Below are 20,036 nucleotides of genomic sequence, written 5' to 3'. Positions count from 1 at the left end.
CTCTACAATAGCCAGTCGTATGGCAAAATTTTTCAAAGAAATTTTGTCGAAGTATTTGACACTATACCTTACTGAACAAATACCGTCCATGTAAAAAACATCTGTTCTACTGTTGTTGTGCTGTGTGTTGTTGAACATTATATTATACTGCGGTAATTACTTTTATTTGATTTAAAGCTTTACTGTGTCTATTTTTTAGTGCAACATATTTTTTGGATTGACGTTGTAGAAAAGCATAAATTTTTATTGTTAAAATAAGAAACATAAGGCCTCCTCGTTGTGCAGGTATCAAGACAGACATATTTAAAAATCCACACCAACCCTGTTAAATATGGATATCCGTTTCCTAAAAACTCAAACATTTAGTATTGTTTTATTTAGTAAAAAAAAACGTTTTTCAATAAATATAATATATTGATTTGTCGATGATATCAGTTACAGGGTTTAGCAATAGGTTTACCTTAATTTAAGTTATTTGTTTTATAACGATTTATTATTTTGTTTTTTACATCGAAGCAATAAAGTATGGCTTTTAAACTGATGACGTGTGCGGTTTTATGACTTACTAGAAACGCATTATACCAGTAATATAATTTTTTAAAAACTATCAGCTTCTTATATCTACTTCTTTTTTTACCATCTAACTTGGGTGCATTAATGTTTAGTAACAACTAAGAAATCCCATTGTTAACTAGGACAATTCTAGAATATATACTATTTAGCTGTTAATACTAAAGTAACCAACATAAAGTGAGAATGCAATTCATTAGAAATTCACTATATACTCAAAATATTTAGAAGAACATTAAAAAAACATTTACCTAAATTTTGTGGAAGTATTAGGTATTCAACTTCCTACAAATTATATTCACATAAGTTTTTTACAATTAATAAATTTGTCGATTGTAGCTAAATTTTTCTTTAGCCACGCAGATCTCTGATACCGATGATATAATCACCTTGTCATGCAGAAGTGTAGTGAAGAGTTTCTGAACATTATCTGATATAGTTAATAAACACACTATAAAGGAATATTAAAAACTAAAAAGATAAGAAATCGCCTACAGTAGAACATGCGCAGGAAACAAATCACAATATTAAATCAATACAAATTTTGTGGCTTGCTCAATGTATAAGCGTTAAGATTTAATTAAAACAGTTGTGATATTACAATTTTTATAGTGCAAATGTATTTTTCTGTGCATACAAAAATAGAATACTTATAATTATTGAAAATCGATATTTAATTATATATATTACAAATATTATCCACACCAGCAGTTCTCGCAGATTTTGCCCGTGGTATGAATTTTTCTAATCCACCTTCTGTAAAACATATTATAAAACCTGGGTTAGCCTTTAATTTTTCTGGCATATGTTCGTTATTAAAATGGAACACGATTACTGCTTCCTGTTCTTCTCCTGGGATACGTTTACACTTATATCCGTCGAAAAGACCATCCTCGTCGATGTCAGGGTCGTTCATAGGGTTATATGATTTTAGACTAGCAGGCAAGTAATCATCAGCAGAGTTTCTAATAAGATCTTTCACAAGTTTAGGTGAAAATTTAAGAGTCAATAATTCTTTCTCTATTTCCGTCTTAAAATGAAAAAAAAAGTTAATTTTTATATTTTTGACTATTGGATTTTATGCTAAACTTACTTGACGCCAGATAGAAGGTCGATTGACTTTTTTATTCCAATTCAAAACTCTTACTGGTGTCAAGGAATTTGCAATAGCTTCATCGGCCTATAAATAATGATAAGCTGATAATTTAAAGAAAATAATACTAAGTATGCGTTAACATAGAAAACTATTTTTGAACATTTATGATACAGATGCTTTTAACAAATTTTTTATAAAATAATTTATCCTTATTTTGGGCCTTATGGTCTGGAAATTGGCTATATTTTTAACATGGAAATTTGTGGATGTGTAATTTACATTTTTTTTTGGTAAAACATATTCTAAACAAGTTATAGAATAATTTTACTTGATATACGGTTTAAAATTCATTATCAATTTGTTCTTAAAGAACGTTAATTTAATTATTTAAAAAATTTACTCCAAGGGTTTTTAGATCTTCTTCCACCACGTCAATCCATCTTTTCATAGGTCTTCCTCTAGGTCCTTTCCCTTGTGGTTTCCATTTCAATGCTACTCTAACTGTTTCGTCCTCTCTTCTCATTATACGGCCTAACCATTGTATCCGTTAGCCCTTAATAAAGCTTGTTACAGGTGCTAGTTCTAACATATCGTACAACTCTTTGTTATGTCTCACAGGTCCATATATTTTCCTCCATACTCTGTTCTCTAAAGTCCTCAGATTTCTCTCTGATTGTTTGGTCATCGTCCAAGCTTCGCAACCATACGTGAGATTCGGTCTTATAATAGCCACATACTGTCTTACTTTTGTTTTCCTAGACATCATTTTGGATGTTAAGAATTTTGTCTGTGCGTAGAAGGCTTTTTGGGCTTTATTTATCCGAATACTTATTTCCTTTGCCTACTCATTCTTTGTGCTTAACGTTGCTCCCAACGATATTTAAATTAAATTATAAAAAATAAAAATACTTATTAAGAACAACTATAATATCAAGTAGGTAAAAGGCACAAACATTTTTTTTAATATTGTCATAAAGTAATGAATCATTATTACTAAAAAGATTTCTACTTTTAGTTTGGAGCTAAAAAAATCATTTTTTTTATATAAGTTTTTTAATCTAAAAGAAACAAAAAGTAAATTATGAAATGCATAATGTATAACTTTATATTATTCTAGTTTAACTGTTGGAAAGTACATATACATATTTTGTTACAAATTATTGATTTAATTGCATATGTAACAACATTATTAGGTATTATTATTATTGTTTTTCTATTATTATCTTTACAAGTGTGGTCCAGTATTCTTTGCGGCTTAGATTTCTGTTCGGAATTTTACTGATTTATTGATCTTCTTTAAAGCCTTGTACTGTTTTACATATTTTTTGTAGCTACTCAAGATAGTTTTTACTTGATCGCGATATCCTTCAGTTTGTTCTATTGTGTACAACAACCGAGTTATATTCTCGTCTAATTGCTTTATGCCTTCATCCATCGTAGCGATTTCCGATTCGGTGTAAGCATAGCCCAAATTACGCCCTTTTTCGTACACGATATTTAGTTCAAAAACATTGGTTCGCAACATACAAGAAAGCATTCGAGCTTTGTAGATTCCTTTGAGGTCCACGCAACTCTTTTCGCGTCCTGAAATCACGCTGTGATCACGCTTGAGATCAGTCAAATGACCAGTTTCGTTTACGACCGATGTGTTAGCCTTATCTGATTTACCATCGGCGAAACCATTTGAGGTCAATCGATTACTCTGTTTGGCAGACGATGTGCCGACTTCGGGTAAGACTAACTCTTGTAATTTTTCCAAACTGATATTATTTTTTTTACTATTTCTCGCCTTCTCTTGGTTTTCATCTGACATGGGGTTTTTACCGTTAACACCTGTCACCGGTGTCTGCTTTGAAATAAAATTTTTTTCCATGCGAGTTGACGACTCGGAATTTAGCTTAACCGATTCATTGGATTTTTGTAGTGAAATAGGGATATCTTTATTTTCAGTTAATACATTCGATGCCCTTTTGAAGATGTTGCTGTTGTCTCTACGCGCTGATGCCTCATTTTCAATCGTAGTTGCTTCCACTGGTTTCTCTAACATGTCAGTACGTTCTAATTTTTTCAACTCGTCTGGATTTTGATTCGACAGCCTTATGCTGTCCCTTAATTTTTCAACTAGAGATTTTTTTGAACTCTTTATGCTTACCCTTCGAGAAGACGGCTTGTCATTAGAGTTAGACGATTCTCTTAATTTCTCAGGCGAGTCGGCCTTCCCTTCATTTTTCAATTGGTCTTGTTTTTTCATTGAACTTCTAAAACTATCCCTCAATTTTGATACTAAGGATTTTCTCGATGACTTACTGCTCTCTCCACGAGGTGGTGCAACATCATTAGTCCTAATTAGTTCTTTTGATTGCTTAAATGAGATTTTTCTTTCTTTAGTATTAATTTCCTCTTGATTTTCTACATTTGATATATTTTTTGATATCTTCCGGCTCTCTCTAAGAGGTGACACATCATGATTAGTGTTCGTTTTTTCTTTCGATAGCACAGTTGACTTTTTATTTTCTTTAGTATTTAATTCCTTTGGATCTATAACAATTGATAGGTTACTAAGAGCTTTTCGTGGTAACATAATATTATAATTCGACTTTGAAGCCTGTTTTAATTTCTCAGATATATCTTTACTACCCATCGGAGGAATTTCAGGTGTCTGAGGTTTATTCTCTGCACCATCGTTTACGGTAATACTAGATATATCTTTCGTCTGAACATCGTTTTTTATTATTTTCAATTCGATGTCATCTTGCGGACTTTTCATTTAATTTGATCTATCAAACCAAAACTAACGTTTATTATTACATCTGAAGTATGTAATTAAATTTTGAGAATAAAAATAAAAAGTGATATTTTAAGTTATTTATACGTATCTAAGAAACTAAATTATAATCGATGCTCGTAGATGTCGTATTTGTTGATAAACACCTACTAATAAAATAAACAAAATTAAATACTAAATTTTAATTTTTAAACGTACAAACTTCAAATATAATATTTAATATTTTTTCCTAGAAAATAAAATGTATCCGAAACAGCCTATGCAGCCGTCAAGGTCTATAGCCCTTTCTTGGCAGATGTATTTTTGGTGAATCATTTTTCGCAACTAAAATTAAATCAAATAAGCACGCTAGGCGAATATCTCCGAAGTTTTGTTTTAAAATATCAACTGAATTGGGACGAGTATGATCCATCCGCCATGTTTGCCTACAATTCTAGTATTAACTCTGTCTCAGATTATCAACCGAACGAGTTAGTCTATGGGAGACAAGTGGAAATACCTACATCATTGTCGAAACCTCCAGATACTCAATACAACTTCAACGATTATCAATACGAAATTAAACGTAAGCTATAGGAAATTACCGAAGTTGTCAGGAATCGATTAATTTCTAACATAAACAAGGCGAAAGAGCAGTATAAAACCGTTCACAACAAACTCACACCCAACCAATCATCTGTAAAAAATAAAAGGTTAAAAACAATTTTGAGTTACCAGGACTTGCGGTAAGAAAAGGAAATGCACTGTCAGAAGCAATCCACATGGTTCAACTGATTTTCCGGATTATTTTTCAAATACAGTTTTTGCTAGAAATTCCAATTTCAAACCATACACTATTTTATTGGTTGTAATATTTTGCTTATTAAGTGTATATTTTTTCAACAACTAATATTAGCTCGGATTTTAAAAATTTTGCCGATATTTGAAGCTGTTAGCCTCTTTTTCTTTTACAGTACCAATCTTGACTGTGACTTTGCTCTCTTTAGTAGTGTGTTCGAGATCACTTTCATGAACTTTCTCCAATTTCTAGAAACAGTTTTTTCTCTTTAGTAGAGAGATCATCTAAACGCTATACTAATCCATAATCTGTATCGAGCCCGCTACTAAGTCAAGCTACAGGAGATTTAGTTAGTTTTGTAACAGCTTAAAATAATTTCATTTTTCTCATGATTGTATTTTTTTGTTAGCATTTTACAGAAAGATCTATAAATAGGTTGAGACAGTAATAAAGGGGGTTAAATAAAATGAGTTCAACACCGAATACTCGATTCGTTGTGTTCAAAGGAAGTTTTATTAAACTTTGAAAATAAAATGTAAAATAACAAAGTTAATGCGCGGAACGGCGGCGTATGGTAATCGCGGATCAATGTTAAATTAATAACTAACTATCAGATTACCTACAATTGTCATCGCCGCCGTGTTTCGTGGTAATGGACACCATCCGGACCTCTTCATACACCGATGGCCGGCTCGGGCGATATAGTGGTTTATCGTTCCCACCTGTAGTGAGACGGTGGACAGTTGATAACACGTTTAATCGCTATTAACGAAAACATGCACTTGCAGGCCGTGTCAAGGTCAACCAGTCTTTAATCGTGTAGCTCATTTATAAACCAACATAATACAATTTGTGATTTAGAGGTAATAAAAATTACATTCAAGGAAACGATTTGATGCGAAATTTTTAACTTTTTTATCTGCGTACGATTTCAGATAAAAAAAGATGTTACACGAGTAATTCGGTCTACAGGAAACATTTTATAAGTAACAATTTATATTAATTGTATATCTATCTATATAAATAAAAATTTAATTCTTTTCGTTGATAATCGCATCACTTGAGAACGGCTAGCCCGATTTGGCTACTTTTTTTTTTAATGTTCGTAATAGTCCGAATAACTTTTTTACGGAAAGAAAAATAGGAAAGTTTATTCTTTCCTTCTATGGATTCTTCTACTTTTCTACCTAGTAGATTGTTATGTCGTAGTGTATGTCTAATTATTTTAGCTCTTCTAATCTTCAAAGCTTTTAAAAAAGTTCTTTCCTCTCCTATTCTTCGAAAAACTTCCTTTGTTTACGCTTTTTACAATGTGTATATTCAATTAATATAAAAACAATAAATAGAACAAAAATAGGGGTTCTCTATGACGGGATTTGCTTACGCCGTTTGCTGCCACAGCTACGGCAACACAACCAACACTGGTGGTGATCATAATCAACCCACCCTCCCACCAATGAGAGTGTTCAAAACCACTCCAGTACACTTGTATCATTCTAGTGTTCTCCAGTGTCACTCCAGTACACCTTTTTTTTTTTTGTCCATACTTGTAGAGGGCCCCGGATCTTAGCCAATAGGTATTACTACAGGGCCGCCTACATCGTTTATTGATATAAATATAATTACTTCTTAGTGGAAAAATCCTGTTTTCCCCTTCGCGGGGCAAGCTCACATTTCAATTACATATTTAATTAACATTATTAATTACAAGTTTAATTTATCTTCTTCTCGTCTTCTCCTCGATTTTCCTCTTCGCTTAACCTTAGGTTTAGCAACAAAATACACAAATACAAGTTACGAAACTTATTACAACAAAAAAGAAAGAGCGGCCCCTACTCCGCTGATATTTGGCCTTCGGCCTACAACAAACAACAGTTTAGCTTAAAAATAAAAATGTACTGTCCTCTTCCTCTTTTGGCCCGACTTCGGGCTCCGCCTGAATCAGCGCTCATCTATTTCCTTGTTTTGAGGATCCCGAGGGGTTCCGAGTGCCCCCTTGCCCTGCTTGCTAGTGCAATCGCGTGCTACGTGGCCGATGCCCTGGCACCATGACTCATCATGACACCGCACAATATGTTTTGATACGGCAAATACGCTCGGTTCCCATTGGTCGAGAAACACGGCCTCAACGGCACGAAACGTATATAAATAGCGGTAGGGAACGCGCGAGGCAATCAGTATAGCCAAGGCAGCGGTACAGTCGTGACTATAACAGCCCTGATGATAGACTCTGAAAAGAGTCCGAAACATCAACCTACAACTATTGACGTGGATACATCCGAAACTCAGCCAAATGAAGTTGGGTATTGTCACTTAAACCGTTTAATTTGTTTTAAACTAACAATATGTAATTTGAGTAAATAGGTAAAACTTAATGTTCGACAAGGAAATCTCGAACAAAAATTAATCTGTAAAATGATTGTACTCTTGATTTTGTTTAATGAAATCATGCCTTATGAGTTAATATGTTTGTATATTGAGCATAGACTATTTTATAAAGGTTGGGTAATATTTATAAGACCTCTTAAATATAATTAAATATTATTTTGTTTTAACAGTGTGTACATTATAAAAAAAACTATTTATTAACCGAAACTTAAGGCGTTGAACTTTATGCGTATCTACTAGAGTAAGTTTTTTACTAATTCATTGGAGTTGCAAAAATTTACCATGCGATTTATTACGCCAACCTAAATTTTGTAATCACAGATTAAAAGCAATAGCTAAAACTAGTACTAAAATTAATAACGTATGAAAGTAAAATATGTGTTAGAAACAACTATAAACCGGCTAAGAATCGGCCATACCTCACTCACTCACCGACACCTAATGACAAGGGAGGATCCTCCCATTTGCACTACCTGCGGTGTACAACTTACAATCAAGCACATCTTCACAGAGTGCAGAAGTAACCAGCAAGATCGTATGGAAATCCTCGGTACCACCCACCTATATGAAATCTTCAGTCCGGAACCAACCGCAATCCAAAAACTATTTATCTTTCTAAAAAAATCTACTTGATATAAAGCAATATAACATGTATACTATATATAATTTTAAGTCTATATGTAACTATGTAATAAGAATAATTTAAGTCACTGTTCGACCAATGGCCAGAGCTGCCGCGGTTTTTTTGTTAAATAAAAAATAAAAATAAAATATGTGTATATATTTTAAGTCATAATTTTGTTTATTAAGAAAACCATAACTAACATCTTTTGGTATTTGAATTCTTGTCTTTTTTCGAGTTGCCGATGTCACATGGCGGTGGCTTTACAGGTCGGCACTCGCAATCGATGCTAGGAGGTATCGGTTTCATGCAATTTGAATAACTGGGATACGGGTCTGGAATAGGCGTACACTTTTTCCTTCCCAATTTTTTGATACATGACGGTGGATCCTTTGCCGGCAGACAGCATGGCATACAAATTTTTTTGCATTGCTGTATGTCATTGTTTTCCGGTAACTTGTTTAATGATAGGTCTCGCTTTAAGCACGGAAGATCATTCATACCTAGGCATTCCCCATCATCGGCGCCATTGCCGTTTTTACTAGAGAATCTTATCATTGAACTTCTGATGAATTGTACGTTTCTTCCAATCTTCGTCATTCTCGACGCAAGAGCCATTTATTTAAAATCGTTTTTATATTTGATAGGAAATGTGTAGAATTTTAAGAGCAAGTGATTTTGTGTATTGTAATTTGATGTTTATTTTCTATGGTATAGTGTTAAAACAATATTTTTTTTTAACCAATTATAAATTTTACTATAGTATATAACATATGGTTTTTAAAAAGCACTAATGATCTAAATTTTAATTAATCTATAATTTATATTTCAAATAATTTGCCTATCGAAATTTGATTTTGTCACCAGAAAGCTAGGTAATACTTAAGAAGAAATTACCTATTGATAATTATTATAAACAATTTTAGAGATTAACAAAAAGTTGTTTTTTCGGCTTTAACTTTTGGATTATTTAGTATCTTGTTGTTAAATAATTAACTAAATGAATATACTATAGTTATAACCTAACTATAATTAAATAAACGAACGTTGTGTAACCAATATCGTTGCACATTCAATTGTTTCTAGAACGTTTACCCTAATAATATAACTTTTGTTAATTATTAATTTGTTATAATGATTTTATTATATTGTTCACTTTGTTTTAGGGGTAGTTAAATGAATTTCGGTATTATTTTAAAACCAAGTTGAATTAAATGGATTATGGGGCCAAGGGGTGATGTTATACATCATATGTTTTTGGATAGCTGAATTAATATTTGTACGTATATTTTTAAACAAAATATTAAAACACAATGATGACACAAGTAATTTATAGACAATGAAAGCATGAAAATGAGATGCCGCCCACTGATGACACTCTCATTAACTTCGTTCTTTAATAACTGTTAGTGAGAAAGTCTTTGCACCACTTCCTTTTAAGTATTTTTGATGGGTTGTTGGGCATTGAGGGTAACGTAAGATTATTTACAAGGGGTTAGGAATTTTTAAGAGAATTGTGGTAACGTCTGTCTACAGTCTCTGGCAACTTGCGTTATTGTTTTTATTATTTGTAAATCTAGTGAAAGTATAGTTTGAGATATACGGTGGTACATTAGTGATAAGACGGAGTATTTTTTTTTGTGATACTTGTACTTTGTTAAGGCTCAAATTTCATATGTGGCAATTAAATTAATAAATTACCAACTTACAATTACTAAGTAATAATGTTTATTACACTTAATAATAAATGATAGCAAAAAAGTGAAACTGTGTAAAAGTAAAGAAAAGACAGAAGTGTATGTATACACAAAGACGAGCGAGAAAAAAACTGACTTGGTGTATGTCGCCACAAAATCCGTAAACTGATTTTGTCGAGGGCGAAACTGCTTCAGTCGTATTTACCTTCCTGGGCTTTATCTCGAACGTTCTCTCGTCGTTGGGGCAGTTGAACGTTCTAAAACATTCGACCGCCACTTATATATATCTTCTAGATTTACAAAATAATATGTCCTGACTGAATGATTCACACTGCACTAAATAATATAATTTCATTTTGGGTATATTAGAAAAATAATCATACGAATAGGAATGCGGTTTCTGGTAAACTCAAGCAAATTTGTAGTTCGTTTCACTTGTTTATAACGCGCTAAACGCACTAATCGTACACTTAAATCGCATTATGTTTGGTCGTACACTAACACGGTAAACATAAAAAGGTAAAAATTAAAAACCTAGGAACAAGCATCATTCGAGAACGGCTTAGAGACCGATTTAGCTCATTTTTTTTTAAATGTCTGTAATAGTCCGAAATAGGTTTTAGCGGAAAGAAAAATTTCGAAAATGTTTAAAGAAAATGTATTCCAATAGATGGCACTATGTGCGCAAATATCACAGCTGACATATACATAGACATGCTCGTACCAATTAATATCTGCGGGCGTAGGTTATTTTCTAGAATTATAGAAAGGAGCACCTAAATAAATTAGGCTTGTAGTTAAGCACGCAATTAAATACATCGATTTCCAAAATAAAATCTTAGTGGGTTACACAACAAAGAATTAAACACATAATTAATGTCTAGAAATTATTTTGTAATATAGACTAATGTAACTAATATAAAAATCGGTAATGAACGTCACGATATACATAATTTATTTAAATAAAACATTTATTTAACACCTCTTAGTCTGAGAACTCTCTTTTTTCTTGCTGTCCACATCACACGGAGGAGGTTTTAGCGGTCGGCATTCGCAATCTATGCTGGGCTGCGGCGGTTTCATGCATTGCGAATAACTGGGATACGGGGGCTGCGGAGGCGTACACTTTTTCCTTCCTAATTTTTTGACACACGAAGGCGGATCCTTTGCTGGCAGACAGCAAGGCATACAAATTTTTTTGCATTTTTGTTGGTCGTTGTTCTGAGGCAACTTGGGCAGCGTAGGGTCTCGCTTCAGACACGGCAGAGAGTTCATGCCTTGACATTCTGTTTCGTCGTTGCCGTTGCCATTGCTGCTAGAAAATCGCACCAACGATTGACTTATTGCCCGCACGTTCCTCACGTTCCTCCCGACTCCTCTCGCCATTCTGATTGCAAGAGCCATTTGTTGAATACCTATTTAAAATCGGTTATCTATTTTGTGGATATCAATTGTAAAATTTTAAGGGCACGTGTTTCTGCAGTGGTATAGCACCACTGCAGAATACTCTTTGAACTCGTTAGCTATCATTTCTGGACCAGATATCAGGGCACCGTTTTCATCTACTAGGGATAATATATGCGGGAGAAAGCCAGATTTAATTGCCTTGCACCTCTTAAAGAATTCTCTTGGATTGTATTTATATCTTTCGATCTCTTCAATCCTTGCTTTTTCTGACATTCTTTTCTCTTTTCTTATTAGTTTTGTCACTTCTTTCCTTTTAATCTCAAATTTTCTTATGTTTTCAGGTGTGGGTATCTTGATTGCTTTAATCCTAGCATTGTTACGTTCCTGGATTCATTTTCTACAACGTTCGTTGAACCATTTATTTCTTTTTGGTCTTTGTGTGAATTGCACTACGCTCTCCGGGGTTTCTATTATTGAATTTTTAACCATATTCCATTTGTCCTCCAATTCTTCAATACTAGTACTATTTTTTGATTTTAATTTTTCGTCTACTGTTTCCTGGTATTTCTTCTTCTTTACGGTTCTCAATGTTGAATTTTCGAACTGCTTTTAATTTTCCTTCATTATTCCACTTTGCTGCCATTTTACTTTTGAAGACTCCAATCACGAGGTAATGGTCCGAATCTACGTCTGCTCCTCTATAGCTTTTAACATTTGGAATATTTGATTTGTATCTATTACTTATTAGTACATGGTCTATTTGACTAATATATCTGCCACCTGGCGATACCCATGTATGTTTATAGATATTCTTTCTGGGGAACTGTGTGCTACTGATCTTCATTCCTCTACTTATAGCGAAATTGATTAGCTTTAACCCGTTAAAGGCTATGTTTCCCTACAACAGGTTTATATATTTCCTCCTGTCCTATTTGGGCGTTTAGGTCTCCCATTATTATCTTAACGCAGTGATTCGGTAGAGAGTCGTAAGTACTTTCTAGTAAATCATAAAAGATATTTTTTACTTCTTCATCTACCGTTTCTGTAGGAGCGTACGTGCAAATTATTACCAGATCCAATCCTTAATCCATGTTGTCCAGTCCGATTCCAATGTTCATTATCCATAACTCTGTCCCGAGGCTTTTGTTTTGGTTTCTTAACAAGATATTTTTTACAGTGGCGGGTTGTTAGCCCACCGCCAAACCCCCACAATAGAGGGAGGACCTGTCTGGGCCACCCAACTAAGGTCAGCCCAGAGCTCGGGGCCCCGGGTTCACCAAACCCGTAATACTAATTACTTAGTATCCCCCTGGGGGAAGACCCATAATTAATGTCTAGAAATTATTTTGTAATATAGACTAATGTAACTAATATAAAAATCGGTAATGAACGTCACGATATACATAATTTATTTAAATAAAACATTTATTTAACACCTCTTAGTCTGAGAACTCTCTTTTTTCTTGCTGTCCACATCACACGGAGGAGGTTTTAGCGGTCGGCATTCGCAATCTATGCTGGGCTGCGGCGGTTTCATGCATTGCGAATAACTGGGATACGGGGGCTGCGGAGGCGTACACTTTTTCCTTCCTAATTTTTTGACACACGAAGGCGGATCCTTTGCTGGCAGACAGCAAGGCATACAAATTTTTTTGCATTTTTGTTGGTCGTTGTTCTGAGGCAACTTGGGCAGCGTAGGGTCTCGCTTCAGACACGGCAGAGAGTTCATGCCTTGACATTCTGTTTCGTCGTTGCCGTTGCCATTGCTGCTAGAAAATCGCACCAACGATTGACTTATTGCCCGCACGTTCCTCACGTTCCTCCCGACTCCTCTCGCCATTCTGATTGCAAGAGCCATTTGTTGAATACCTATTTAAAATCGGTTATCTATTTTGTGGATATCAATTGTAAAATTTTAAGGGCACGTGTTTCTGCAGTGGTGCTATTTTGGCAACTAAAAGATTTAACTCGAATATATATCATGTAGTAACTATTAGGTATTTTTTTTTGTAAGCCTATTAGCCAAATATAAATTATAATATTTTATGTTTTGACGATGCTATTACAGTTTATTAAAACAACTAGAAAACTGTGATTGGAGAAAAAATAAATTCTTTATAAAAGTATCGAATCCAATAGACCAATAGTGTCGAATATAAACGCACCAACATACAATCTAGCAAAACTTTTGGTAAAAATCGTCTCATCTCCTAAGTAGTTTGAGAGTTTATCAGTTAAAAATAACATTGAACAATGTTTTTAATTTAGAGGTAAGTGCATTTGGGTGTAGGTGGACACAATGGGATGGTAATTTTTAGAAAAATCTAGATTGTTTAAACTTTTTCAATTAGTTTTGACTTTTCAATACAGTTTTTTATTTTAGCTACATATCTATTAGGTATGAGTCTTAATATTTATGATAAGATTGTAAATAAAATAATTATAAACGAGACTTATGTCTAAGATTGGTTAACTATGACATACTAAATATGTTGGATATTTTTATATTTTATTAATTATTTTTTAGCTGGGACATTTGATAGATTTTTCAAAATTATATTACTAACCTTTATGCGTTAGGACCATATCAACTTAACATTTTTAAAAGGCAACCTCAATTTTGTTTTGGTGATCAAGTTTATTTTTTTTAATTTAATTTTAGGCGTGAAAACTTTAGTATACATTTCAAGTTAAACTTAGTTAAATTATAATTTTTAGGTTATCTAGACTTACTTATCTTATTGGGCTGAATTATTTTAACTAAATTCATAAATAGTTAATTTTTTGTTTTTCTCTGTATATATTTTGTATTTTGTTTATTAACTATGTATTATACAATAATATTGTCAAGATATGACACTAAAAAACCAAAAAGTTTTTAAAAAAAATAGTTTTTCTAGGTAATAGAATGAATAAATTCACTAGTACTTATTTAGGCTATTATACTTAAGCTCAATATGTATTCGTGGTCTTTGTTCAGTTCAATCACAGTCAGGTCACACCATCAGTCAGGTGTCCTGTCAAAATCGGTAGTGCGTAATATGTTTTTGTTTCAAATAAAATAATTAATATTATTTTATGAGTATAAGCATTTAACATTATTGCTTTTATATTCTGAGTGGAGTGAAAAAGCTAGAAGTTTTACAATAAAGTTTTTTCTACTTTAGACTATGCGTTGCGAAAAATTAATTCAATCTCTATGTGCAAATAAATTAAAAAAATAAATTGTACATAATTTGTAATTACATTACTAAATTAAAAACTAATTTGGATAGTTTTATTTTAACACTGGTATCAGAGACTTGGCATTTTTACTTATTATTAAGTTATATTCTGATGTTGTTGAGGTGAGGAATAGGGAAAACTGGGTTTGAAATTAAGGTTACGGCAGGTTTAACTTATCACGTTTGATCTTTATTGTAAAAAATACGGTTAACGAAAATAATATATATCCCGTATGTCCATCGGAACGGAAGTGTCCGGTTCGGCAGCGGCAGCGGCTGCAGCCAACCCGTCCGTGCGGCGAGCGCGGCCTGTCGGACGACTAGAGGGGAAGCGACCGCGTCAATTCATCAGAGATTAAATTTTTGGGGTAATTTGGCCAATTAATAAATAAATAAACTTTTATGAAAACAAAATATTTTTTCACAAATTCAAATTTTAATTATGAGTACTGTTTGAATTAGTATTCTTATATATAGATTAACCAACAATAAAAATAAGAATTAGGTTATTTATAATTTGCATTAATTGTTTTATTCAGGTACAAGATATTCTTAAAGATTTGTATTCCCCTGGTCATTTTCTTGTGATGACCATGCAGAAGTAAAAAACTAACGTAATGATACTTTGTTTAAAATTGATGACATAAATACAAATGTAAGTAGAACCCAAATTATAATTATCATCTTCATCAATTCTTATTAATGACAGTAGTGAAAATATGTATGTTCTGTAACACTTTGAACTACATGTAAATTCTGTAAAACTTTGAAGTACATTTATGTTCTGTAAAGCTTTGAACTACATGTATGTTCTGTACTACATTAATACTTGGGTGGGTCGTATCGATTCGGACTTGTAGTAAGATCGCAATTATTAATAAAAACTCAATTTTATTACTAATAATTACATTTATATTTATTAACATTTCTCATCATAAAAATAATACGAATACAAAAATTGGTTACATACAACTTAATTTCCACTATTTTATCTAATACTGTCCACCCCTTTGTAATTTATTTAATTATATTTTTAAATCAGTAAAATATTGTTCTACTACAGTTTTTGTTGTGTTAGTATATGTTTATTTTCTAAATTATCTTCGTAAGTTCTTAGTGAGAGATTTAAATTGTCTGTTAACTCTGTTATACCTTAGTATGAAAGTAAAACACAATTAAATTAACATAAATAATAATATTCGCTGATGTTTATTGTGATTCCTAAATTACACGAATGACGAGTTGTGCCGGTGTAGCAATCGCATATGGATGGACAATCTCCACCATAAATATTTATCTAAACTGCTAATACGTAACAAACTCCATTAGTGTAGTCATATTGTTTTGCATATTGCTTAAAATTGTATTATTATTTGTAGTATGATTAAAATAATCCATTTTAACGACAGATGATTTATATTCTCTGGTCTTGTTTGAAATGGTCGACTTACTATATTGTAAATAGATTTTATAGGTATTAAAAAAAAGAATTGAAAAAAAAAGATTCGTGCTATTAATACTATTAGGTGTGGACTGTATATAGGTAATTGTTTTGTCAAATAAAACACTAAATTGAATGTAATTCTTTAAAAACTACTTCACTATTGAAGAGAATAAATCACATAGAAGCTTACTTTCTGGCCAGAACACTAAAACAATGTTGTACTTAAAACTAACATATGATAATATGACGCGACACTGGGGAGGGTCGTCGTCTCGCTAATGGGCGAAATGAGCGCGACGAGATGGCGGTCGGCGTTCCGCGAAAAGGTGAAAGACGATGGGTGAAAAAAAAAAATTAAAATAACAAACAATTATGTGTGTTCAAAATAAGGGGGCAGGGCCCATTTATGTAGACACTAAGCAAAAAAAAAAACAAGTTAGGTATTAAACAGTAACGTGACGCTCGGGTCGTACAAGATGGGCGGTGGCAGCTGGCTGCGTTCGCGTTGACGACGGGGAGCGGAGAAAGCGAACGACCGGGAAGCTTAGTAGCGGCCGGCCGCGGCCGTTTTCCCCGGTGTGGACTTTGCATTCTCCAAATGGACGGTGGGAGAGTAAGTTCACAACCGAGTGTCGCAGGGTGACAGAAGAGGTACAGCGCGGACCCAACCTGTGTGATAGGTTGAGGGGGCCGCGTCAAATAAATAATGAAAAAATACCAATAATACGTTGATATTCAATGAAGTTGCCCGTTATGATGAAGGCTAGCAGATGATTGATTGAAACACGGCCCTTGCTATGGCGCGTAACACATGAATTTGAACAACAACAACAGGTGACCAATAGCGAACCGTCGCACTCGAGTACAGACGACAACGACGATGATATCGACGATATAATAATACTTAACTAATTAATAAAACAAACTAAATATACTAATATCGAACCGAACTGCAATTAAAAATATCTTGACATATAAACAATTAATTAACCACACAATAGGTTAATGGGCATGCGACTTTCGGCGCGGTACGTACGATTACGACGGCGAGCTTCGGCGTTAGGTTACTATTTTATGAACAGAAAATACTGGTGCCAACATAAACGAACAATTACAATTGCCTGGATGACGTAAAACAAACAAAAAAATAACAATTACAATAAAACATGTGGCCTTTTTCGACGCGGAGAACAACCGGCGACATGACGACCATTGAACGACAAACGAAACACGATAGATCGAACCAAAAAAAAAAAAAATAGGCGATCGCACCAACACGGGCGATGACAAACCGGGTTAGACCAGAGGTAGGGTAGCGGTGTGGTTGTTTTCCGATTGTTCATGTCCGGCCGACCGGCTGATAACGTTTGATGCGATATCAGTCAGGCCGCAACAGGTATAATTTATTAAATAATATTAATAGAATAAGTAAAATACTGCAAATTGAAAACATTTCAATTGATTATACTGTAAACATTTTGAATTTCCTAAAACAGTTTTTAAATAAGTATCAAAAAATAGATTTAATGAAGCAAAATAAAGTGCTATACATATTTGCAAACAAATCAATAAAACACAAGAGTAAAAATCTGAAAGAAAAAGTTTACAGACACCCAAATGCACTTACCTCTAAATTAAAAACATTGTTCAATGTTATTTTTAACTGATAAACTCTCAAACTACTTAGGAGATGAGACGATTTTTACCAAAAGTTTTGCTAGATTGTATGTTGGTGCGTTTATATTCGACACTATTGGTCTATTGGATTCGATACTTTTATAAAGAATTTATTTTTTCTCCAATCACAGTTTTCTAGTTGTTTTAATAAACTGTAATAGCATCGTCAAAACATAAAATATTATAATTTATATTTGGCTAATAGGCTTACAAAAAAAAATACCTAATAGTTACTACATGATATATATTCGAGTTAAATCTTTTAGTTGCCAAAATAGCACCACTGCAGAAACACGTGCCCTTAAAATTTTACAATTGATATCCACAAAATAGATAACCGATTTTAAATAGGTATTCAACAAATGGCTCTTGCAATCAGAATGGCGAGAGGAGTCGGGAGGAACGTGAGGAACGTGCGGGCAATAAGTCAATCGTTGGTGCGATTTTCTAGCAGCAATGGCAACGGCAACGACGAAACAGAATGTCAAGGCATGAACTCTCTGCCGTGTCTGAAGCGAGACCCTACGCTGCCCAAGTTGCCTCAGAACAACGACCAACAAAAATGCAAAAAAATTTGTATGCCTTGCTGTCTGCCAGCAAAGGATCCGCCTTCGTGTGTCAAAAAATTAGGAAGGAAAAAGTGTACGCCTCCGCAGCCCCCGTATCCCAGTTATTCGCAATGCATGAAACCGCCGCAGCCCAGCATAGATTGCGAATGCCGACCGCTAAAACCTCCTCCGTGTGATGTGGACAGCAAGAAAAAAGAGAGTTCTCAGACTAAGAGGTGTTAAATAAATGTTTTATTTAAATAAATTATGTATATCGTGACGTTCATTACCGATTTTTATATTAGTTACATTAGTCTATATTACAAAATAATTTCTAGACATTAATTATGGGTCTTCCCCCAGGGGGATACTAAGTAATTAGTATTACGGGTTTGGTGAACCCGGGGCCCCGAGCTCTGGGCTGACCTTAGTTGGGTGGCCCAGACAGGTCCTCCCTCTATTGTGGGGGTTTGGCGGTGGGCTAACAACCCGCCACTGTAAAAAATATCTTGTTAAGAAACCAAAACAAAAGCCTCGGGACAGAGTTATGGATAATGAACATTGGAATCGGACTGGACAACATGGATTAAGGATTGGATCTGGTAATAATTTGCACGTACGCTCCTACAGAAACGGTAGATGAAGAAGTAAAAAATATCTTTTATGATTTACTAGAAAGTACTTACGACTCTCTACCGAATCACTGCGTTAAGATAATAATGGGAGACTTAAACGCCCAAATAGGACAGGAGGAAATATATAAACCTGTTGTAGGGAAACATAGCCTTTAACGGGTTAAAGCTAATCAATTTCGCTATAAGTAGAGGAATGAAGATCAGTAGCACACAGTTCCCCAGAAAGAATATCTATAAACATACATGGGTATCGCCAGGTGGCAGATATATTAGTCAAATAGACCATGTACTAATAAGTAATAGATACAAATCAAATATTCCAAATGTTAAAAGCTATAGAGGAGCAGACGTAGATTCGGACCATTACCTCGTGATTGGAGTCTTCAAAAGTAAAATGGCAGCAAAGTGGAATAATGAAGGAAAATTAAAAGCAGTTCGAAAATTCAACATTGAGAACCGTAAAGAAGAAGAAATACGGAAGAAATACCAGGAAACAGTAGACGAAAAATTAAAATCAAAAAATAGTACTAGTATTGAAGAATTGGAGGACAAATGGAATATGGTTAAAAATTCAATAATAGAAACCCCGGAGAGCGTAGTGCAATTCACACAAAGACCAAAAAGAAATAAATGGTTCAACGAACGTTGTAGAAAATGAATCCAGGAACGTAACAATGCTAGGATTAAAGCAATCAAGATACCCACACCTGAAAACATAAGAAAATTTGAGATTAAAAGGAAAGAAGTGACAAAACTAATAAGAAAAGAGAAAAGAATGTCAGAAAAAGCAAGGATTGAAGAGATCGAAAGATATAAATACAATCCAAGAGAATTCTTTAAGAGGTGCAAGGCAATTAAATCTGGCTTTCTCCCGCATATATTATCCCTAGTAGATGAAAACGGTGCCCTGATATCTGGTCCAGAAATGATAGCTAACGAGTTCAAAGAGTATTTCAGAGAATTACTAAATAAAGTGCCAGATAATGACAGTAATGACCAAGAAATCAGAGCTTATTATACAGTAGACCAGGGAGTACTGGCCCCTAGTCTGGATGAAACCAAAGCGGCAATACACACCCTGAAAAATAATATGGCATCAGGTGAAGACAGGATTAACTCAGAATTTTGGAAGATAGGAGGTCAAGAAGTAGAAAGGGAACTACAT

This window comes from Adelges cooleyi, unplaced genomic scaffold (assembly GCF_023614345.1).
Source record: "Adelges cooleyi isolate 19-005CV unplaced genomic scaffold, UGA_ACOO_1.1 ACOO_flye_CR_arks_rails_tigmint_CR_PRNA_118, whole genome shotgun sequence".
Lineage (NCBI taxonomy): Eukaryota > Metazoa > Arthropoda > Insecta > Hemiptera > Adelgidae > Adelges > Adelges cooleyi.
Note: the sequence above shows the minus strand (reverse complement) of the source record.